Genomic DNA, 8,325 nt, shown 5'->3' on the forward strand with positions numbered 1-8,325 from the left:
ATATAAAAACAACCAATGACAATGTTTGCAAAATGTTGTCAAAGTCTAAGGATAAGAGAAGATAGTGCTAGAAAACCATTGCAAAAAAGTTAACAGAAAGGCAGAAAAAATGTTGCAAAGAAATTAACAACAACCTCTAAAAAATGTTGCAAAAGGTAAACGGCAACGTCTAAAAACGTTGCAAAAACATCTTGTGCAACTTGTATCGTTCCTTTTCTTTTGACATAGGCTTTGAATCATTTGAAGCTTAATTCAGCTAGTTAAAAGTCAGTTAGTGTTAAATGTCACTCTACTACACCAATAATCGACATCCCAAATATTACACTGCAGTCAAGACTTACTCATAAGAACTTAGTGTATTTAGTGCAGATGATACATGAAGCACTTGGTTATATTTTTAATCACATATAGATATGTTGAGTTCTTATCACTATGTAGTTGTTATTATACTTGGGAGAAACTATCGAATAAATTAAGAAAAGCAGATATATAGCATGATTATATGTTGTCAGAGTCTAAAAAGTGATATTGAACAAGATAAACTATTATGAAATCATGAAGTCTTAACGTCTCAATTTTTTATTCCGACCAAAAACTTGATTTTATTGCTTTTAGCTGAATTTCACGTTTAATTCGATCGTTCACATAAAAACAGAACTATTAATTTCAATATTCAGTTATGCAATCCTCTTGAGGTTGATACTAATTCACAATCAAATTTTACAACTTTTCATAACATCGAGCAATTGTGTTTTTGTCAAAGAGTTGGCTGCATAGTCGAACACTCTCAAAGTAGAGTAATATATTGGTCTACTATACCACACTTCTTCAGAAAAATTTTCACTTCAAACAAGAGACTTGAGCTACATAAAATAATAGACATCTAACTAGAATATAGGATATTGCTTTGTGTCTTTTAATTCCATTTTGCTTGCCAAATCAAAGTTCATTATCTGTCCTCAAAACACTTTAGTTTCTCGCCAGTTATGTGAAATATATTGTTGGTGTAATGTACTTGAAATATTATATTGGAATTTCTATATAAGAGTTTCATTATTTTTTATTATTATGTCATATGTAGTTGTGACCTATAAGTGGTGCACGAAATATACTATGACATTCAAATATATGCACATTGCTTGGACTTGAAAGATGTCCTTCATTACTTGTAAAGGGCAACCATCAGAAGTCGGGCTGGTAAGCACAGCACCAATCTTGGTCCTGCTGCTTAGGCCAACTTTTGCTGTTCTTTTTGATTAATTATTTTAATTTGTATTTTATTAAATTAAGCCCTTATTTGGTACCGATTAAAATTCAGATTTTAATTTAAGTCAAAGTCAACAATTCATTTCAATCATATATTTTATGGGTCCCACGATTTTTCAACCACACATTACATCAACTTCTATTAAAATTTACTAAAAATCTAATTTTAATCCATATCAAACAGGGGCTAAACACTTATAAGGGAAGTATAGTCTTCGAATTTAACTGTCTTTAACATTTAATTAAAAGACCTAGTAGACAAATTGTTTTGGGTTTTTTATCATTAAATGTTTTGCGTTTTCTTTTATTTCTTTCTTTCTTTCGCTGCTAACTTTCTGTACTTTCTTCCATATTGCTGCCACCACTTCCCTAGCTAAATTAGGCACTCCAATCAACTAAAAATTTATAAAAGAAAATAGACGAAATAGCACTAGCTGCATGGTGCAGCTGATCCGATGCAACGATGACATGAGACATCAACAGGCCAGCCCCGAGCTTGTTGATACCCTAGGCAACGTAATTATTATGAGACCCTTATATATATATAATTTTTTTTTTAGCAAGCAAAGTAATACTTAAATATTTAAATAAATAACATATAATTGATGATTTAGATCTCCAAAAAATATAAAGGGGGAAAAAACTTAACACTTCCTTCCATAATCTATTTAGACCACCACTCAGTTTATCATTCATGAGATCCTATATTAAAGCCACACTCTATGAAAAGAAGTTACCAACCATTTTGCTCTTTTCCTCTTCCTGAACTTCCTTAAAACTTGGAACCAGATTGCCATTGTAAAATCAGATGTATAAGCAAAGTTTATACAAATCAAATACCCAAAATAAAAATGGATTAATAATCTGGAATCCTTAGATTTTTGACAAAACATATATTTTTTCACCCCATATTCATTCCATATATTGCGCAAAATAATTTATAATATGTACCATTAATAAAATGTCCAGGCCAAAAAAACTCATTATTAAATTGTTCCACGTTATACGTGTAAGCACGTAGATCCGCACACAAAAAAAATGGATTTCTCTATGTTTGTGAAGGTAGAAGGGCCGGACCGAAGCTGGTGGCATGGGAGTGCAAAATGGACATGAATTGTAAAGCGGCCATTTCTTATTCCTCCTCAGGGCATCTCCAACCACAACATCATTGCACCATTTTGCACCATTTTTTGGTGCAAAATTGCTCCAACCCAACACCAAACTTTGCACCATTTTGCACCATTTTTTGGTGCAAAATTGCTCCAACCCAACACCAAACTTTGCACCATTTTGGTGCAAAATGGTGCAAAGTGTAAAAATCTCTTTTGCCCTTATTTAACATTTTTCAAATAAATTTGTTGAGAGTATTTATGTCATTTGTGCTATATGTTTTTTAATACAATAAATTATTATTATTTTAATTAATATTAATATTATTTGTATTTGTATTTAAAATAAATTTTAAATTTAAGACATAATAATTGATAAATTAATTAAAAGACGAAAACAATTTAAAATACATCAAACACGATTATTTATTAAAATTAACATGAAATATATTAAATAGCGACATACATACGATAATCTAATTTTATTTTTAAAAAAAGGATACATTAAAAGTGCATTAATCGATCATTTGTGGGATGAACATATGAATTCTAAGAATTAAATTGCAAAAATTTAGCTACTTCGTAATATCGTCTATCCAAATTCGAAATGCACTGTACTATTTTCTGATTGCATGATTTCATATTTTCATTGTTGTAGTATTTTTATTAATTGTTCTATATTTTTTATATTTATTAATGAATTTAATATTTTTCGTAATTTAACGTAATTATTTATTTATTAATTTATGTATTTATGAAATAATTAAATAAATAATATTTCGAATAAATAAATTATAAAAAATAAAAAAGGGGAAGAAAATGGTAAAATACTGTTCATTTCGTGTAATTTTTGGTGTAATGGTTGGAGATGAATTTTAGTTTAGTGCAAGATTTGATGCAAAATGGTGCAAGATTTGGTGCGGGGTTGGAGATGGCCTCATATCACGAGCAGTCAATCGTAGAGCAGTCGCCATAAAACCCCAAATGAAGAAGCCTTACTGGTCCCTTCCCAGATAAAGAGTTAGTACTATCCAACAGTGCTCTCTCTCTCTCTCTCTCTCTCTCTCTCTCTCTCTCTCTCGCCCCTACAATTTTGAGGCCCTAGGCCATTGCCTTGTTGGTTTTGGTCCGGGGCCGGCTCCGCACATTAATTCGACAAATCTAATTTAATTCTGAAATTCGCCAATAAATTGTTGTAAAACTTAACGTGATTTGTGCAATATATTATCAATTATAAGCATGAATCAAATAAAGTAAATATGAGAATAGAGTTAGAAAAACTGGTCCAAGAGAGTCGCGATGATCGCTGTCAAAAAGTCGTGTGGCCTTTCCTTCGTGCGGGTACGTTCGACACTACAAGGCTCCAAGATAAAACCATTATAGCTCGCAGTCAGTTCTCCTTCTATGAGTACGACCACAGGGAATGAAAAAACGAGCCCTCATCAATTGCCAAAAGTTTATAGAAGAAGATAAAATGACAAGAGAGTAGGATGAAAAGAGAGTAAGATGAAAAGAGAGTAGAAAGTATTCTTGCGTTTGATTTTGTCATGTCAAAGAGAGTGAAATCCACCACTTTTTATAGTAGAAGAATTCAACCATCTCATTATGAAAATTAATAAAATCCAACATATGTTACAAATATAATAATTAAATTTTGTATTAAATCTAAAATTAAACTCAAAACTAAAAACTTACAAAATAAAACTTAAAACTTAAAAATTAAAATGAAAACTGAAATTTTTAATATTTAATTTGAAAGTTTTATAACTTTTTTTTTCCAACATAAATATATTCTCCAATTAATTGGCATGTCATGTCATTATTGCTTAACATATTATGTAACAATATGATCATTTATACATATAAATATACACTAGTCAATGTAATAGCATTTTTAAACAAATCCCCCGTTGAACAAGGCGTTCCCCATGGAATATGATGAAATTTTCTTGAAAAATTATCTAAAATAAGCAATTTTATACCTCCCATCCATTTGTTGTTGACCATTAGTCATCAAAGTTGACTTCACTACAAAGTTACAAAATTATTAAGATTTTATGTATTATATTAAGCCTTTGACGGGGAAATAAAATTAGATTTTTAGTAGGTTTTGATTGAAATTGATAAAATATTTGGTTGAAAAACTGTAAATCTCTTAAAATATATGATTAAAATTAATTGTTAATTTTAATTTAAATTAAAATTCAGATTTTTAACCAATACTAAAACAGGGCTAAATAATTATGATCACTCTCTTATTACAGAGCCTTGAATATAAAATTATCTATCTAGTAGACAACGTACTTCAAAGGATACTGCAATTTTCTTGATGGATGCCGGTTTGTTTGAAATGCTCTATTTACTAACGACGGCTATACTGGAACACATTATTCCAAAATTGATTTTTTTGCCTATTATTTTTTAATTATTCAAGAATGTAATTATATGTAGGGTCCGTTTGGACAGGACTTTGAACAAGTCGAAATTACTTCTAGAATTAAGAATCTGCTTTTGAATATGTTTGATCGATTTTTTGAAGATGCTCGGAAGAGTACTTACGAGACCATTAACGTTATTTTTTTTTACAAGTGTAGATATATGAATAATTTATTTATATTTTAAATGAAAACTTTGAACATTCCAAAAGATAGAGTAATAAAATAAATTCTCATTGACAACTCAAGAAATTAGGGTAGCATAATATTCACCAAACTTATGCAATTGGTGGATAAAATATATCAAAAATATAAATAATAATCTCCAAGCATTATTAATTGAAAAAACAGCAGTTGCAATTTATCGAATTCTAGAAAGTTTAAAAATGAAATTGAAAATCGTGAAAAATTTGTAATAACCACAATTTGAAATCTTGAGAATATTATAAGAATGACTCTTAAGACAAGACGAAGAGTGATTTTCAAACCTTTAACCCAAGACAAGCCCAAAATGAAAAAAGTGTAAACTTTAGGCACTATATTGTAAATAGTGACAAAGATATATTTTTAGATGACAAAGGGAGGAGTTAAGATTATTTAGTGATGAGAAAGAACAATAGATTTTAAGGATTTTGATTTGTGAACCTTTTAATAATTTTGAGAATTTGAGGGGCAAAAGTGAAAATAACTTTCAATTACAATAATATATTTTCCTGCCAAATGTGTGTTTATTGGAGGGAATAATACATATATAATGTGTTTACTTCTACACCATTTCAACTAAAAATAAAAATAAAAAGTTTTAAAAAGTCAGGTGATAAATAATACATAATATATTTTATTTTTAATAAATATCTGTCATTATATCTCGACCTATTCCAACCTCTATCTAATATCTCGAACATCTCCGTCCAATCTCTCTCTATATATAGACTTGTTTAGCCACAAACCTTCGACATTCCCTCTCACACTATGGTGGCAGTTCAGATGTAGATGAAGGCGTTCGATTCGAGATCCATGATATAGCATCTTAAGAGTAGAGGTTTGTTTTGATTTTTAATTTAGTGAAACATCGACAAAAATTGGTGGATTATCTAATTGAATTTCAATTTGGACAATTGACTAACGTTAGAATAATTGAAGGAATGAGGTTTTTAGTGGTGTGATCTAAACTATAATAGAGAACCAGTTCGTCTATATAATGTAAATTTGATTTATCACCAAATGCAGATTGGGTTATTATGGAGTTTTCGATTTTTGAAAGGATTTGTAAGCAATTGATTTTGCCTCATAGCTCTTAATTGAGTAGGTTTTATTTTGAGTATTAGGAAAGAGAAAAGAAAAAGAGAACATATTTGCATGTCATTGTACTAGTTTCTATTTTTTTCTATGACCAGCTTTTTTTTTTGGGGGGGGGTGCTGTGGCCCGTCCTATGCAGTATGAAATGTGATCTGTGAACTGTTACATGTAACCTGTAGACTGTTATTCGTGATAATGATTTGATGTCCTATGACTAGTTCTATTGAATTTATCACATGTAGACATTGATCTGTTACTTGTGAGATTGATTCAATGGCCCATGATTGATTCTCTTGGATTTATGACATGTAGACATTGATCTGTTACTTATACAAAATGACCTGTGGCCTATGAACTGTTAACTATGACTTGTAACATGTGAACTGTGACCAATGAACTTGAATTTGTAACATGTTATTAGTGCATAAAAATATGTGCATCTGATCAGTAACTAGCAAATATTGATATATGACTTATGAAGTGTAACTGTGACCTGTAGACTGTAACATGTGACTTGTGATTATAAATAAGTGATGTGTGACTACTTCAATTTTATTTGTGACCTGTGGATATAGATTTGTGACCTGTTGACAATGACATGTGACTTGTGGCACGTAGCAAGTGCACACTGAACTTTGACAATTGACTAATAACTTGTAACACGGGACCTGTGACTTGGGCAAATTGGTTATGTATTACTACTCGGTTACAAATTACAAATTTTATGAATCACAATTACTTTATTGATCATAGTTTATCAAATTAATAAGTCTATATTATTCGTTAGTCACAAATTATTTATTGATCACAAATTAACCATTTTATTGGTCTCAATCACTTAAATAATTAATCACAAACTCTTTTCATACAACCCTAATTCAATCTAACCCACCACCACGCCATTTAGAAGCTACTAACAAAAAGTACCCAAAAACTTTGACTAAGCAACAAATCGGAGGAAGACATTACCCAAAAATATCCCCCAAACACTTCATCTGCGTAGCAGCCTCTCTGCATAGAGGTGCTGTACATAGTCGCTCATAGCAACTTCTTCTCTGCACATAGCACCATCATGTTCTGGCGACTGGTAGTTGTGTGAGAGAGGAGAAAGCGAGAGTGAAGGGAGAAGAGAAAGGAAGGTAAAGAAGGAAAATGATTAGGGTTTGAGAGTTAAATTTGGTAGGATTGATAGAATTGGGTAGGATGAGGTGAATATTTGGATTTACCCTCGGGTTGACCCTGAAGAAAAACCAGTAAAAATACTGTCAAACTTAAATGTAAAAGGGTATTATTCTTTTAGAAAAGCTATTCTTCAACCCATTTTAAGACCCTATTTAACGACAGCTATTTTTTAACTCTTTTTTTCACATACTTACCATAAATACATACAATAAAATATTTTACATATAAATTTAAATATTTTTCCCACTTTTTAACTACACATTCACCTAAAAATCACTATTTAAAATATTATTTTGACCAAATAATAATCATCAAACATGGGCAAAATATTCACAGCATATTTCAAATCTTGAACTTATGAATATCCGGTCAAAATAGACTGCTATCCAAGCGAAGTAACTGAAACAACCAAATTCAAAACAAAAATTTTGTTTTTTTACTGTTTTCCAAATTCACAACATTTTTTTTTTTTTTTTTCCAAATCCAAAACATTTTTTTTTTTTTTTTTCCAAATCCAAAACATTTTTTTTTTTTTTTTTCCAAATCCAAAACATTTTTTTTTTTTTTTTTCCAAATCCAAAACATTTTTTTTTTTTTTTTTCCAAATCCAAAACATTTTTTTTTTTTTTTTTCCAAATCCAAAACATTTTTTTTTTTTTTTTTCCAAATCCAAAACATTTTTTTTTTTTTTTTTCCAAATCCAAAACATTTTTTTTTTTTTTTTTCCAAATCCAAAACATTTTTTTTTTTTTTTTTCCAAATCCAAAACATTTTTTTTTTTTTTTTTCCAAAATTCAAAAATTTTTTTTTTTTTTTTTTTTTTTACTGAGTTGATACATAGAAATAAAAAAATCTTCTAACTCAGGCTTGCCCCATCCCTCCGCCCCTGCCCCTACTACTACTCTGTCTTCCCTTACATTGCTTGTGTATATATACGTGTTTGTGTGTGTTAAAAATTTCATCAGAAAAATTGTAGGATCAAAGAAAAAGGGAGTTTGTTCAGCGTTAAAGCCCCTTTTTTCTTTCACAAAAA

Source organism: Olea europaea, unplaced genomic scaffold, assembly GCF_002742605.1.
Source record: "Olea europaea var. sylvestris unplaced genomic scaffold, O_europaea_v1 scaffold1809, whole genome shotgun sequence".
Lineage (NCBI taxonomy): Eukaryota > Viridiplantae > Streptophyta > Magnoliopsida > Lamiales > Oleaceae > Olea > Olea europaea.